Here is a 1,078-nt window from a genome sequence, read left to right as displayed (position 1 = left end):
AGCTGGCTCCGTGTCCTGGCCTGTGTCCGGGAGAGAGGTGAGGAAAGGGAGGGTTGCAGAGGAAGGGGAATTTAGGTGTGGTCTCTGCCTGGTCCCACTTTCCCTTTCACTGTAGAGGGGAAGGAGGAGAGCTGGTTGCAGGCCAGTGCCCTGCTGCTGCCCAGGCTACAGGAGCCTGCATTTCCCCCACAGGTCAGTCTGGGCTTGTATCTGGGGCTGGAGTCCTTCAGGGATCTGGCAGCTGCCTTCTGTACCTGCTAGCCCACATAGCTGGATAAAATGGCAATTTAGGGGAAAATTTGCCTTCAGGAAGTAGGTGACTGTAGGAGGCATTGGCCTGTCAGCCCTACACAGCCCCTGAGAAGCAGCAAGGCTTTGATGGAAAACAGGCCTTGGAAGATAGATAAGAAGCTGTTAAGTTGTGCCAGGGTGTCAGGGAAAAACAAGGGACAGCTGCAACACTGAGCTGTGGGAAAGTCCTGAACTGTGAGGAGTTCCCGCCGCGTGAACAGCGCCTGAGCGAGCAGGGGATTGGTCTGCACAGCGTGAGAGTGGCCTGGTGCTGACAGGAGAAAAGGTTGAGAGCTGCCTAATTGCTGGCTTGCTAATTATGAATTAAGAGCTTTGGCAGAGCATAGGTATGTACTATTGTAATAATAAATGGTCTTTCCTTTTGCACTTCAATGGAGAGTCCGTGCCTCAGTTGCCACAGGTGACTTACTGCTACGAAGCAGGAGAGGCTGCCCCATACCCCCCAGAACTAGGAGCCTGCAGAGCACTTTGCATCTGCAGGTGCAGGGCTGGAGGTGAGGAAATAGCCACGGATGCCCATATGCATGTACATATGTGGGGTGTATCCCTGCCCCTCCAGTGCCTGCACACCAAGCAGTGATGATTTCAACACAAAATCTCGCTTCAAGCCACATGGGAGGGAGAGGGTTGGGGTCATCCTTGGGAGTCCCCCTCCTGCCAGCTGCTCCTCACCCTTCTCCTCTTCTCCCAGGCAGAACAGCTCAGAGAAGATGCACTGAAATGCTTTTGTAAATTTCTTTCACTTTATATTCACTAATTTTCAATA

Source organism: Athene noctua, chromosome 11 (genome assembly GCF_965140245.1).
Source record: "Athene noctua chromosome 11, bAthNoc1.hap1.1, whole genome shotgun sequence".
NCBI classification, from domain to species: Eukaryota; Metazoa; Chordata; class Aves; order Strigiformes; family Strigidae; genus Athene; species Athene noctua.
This window is presented reverse-complemented; position numbering follows the sequence as displayed.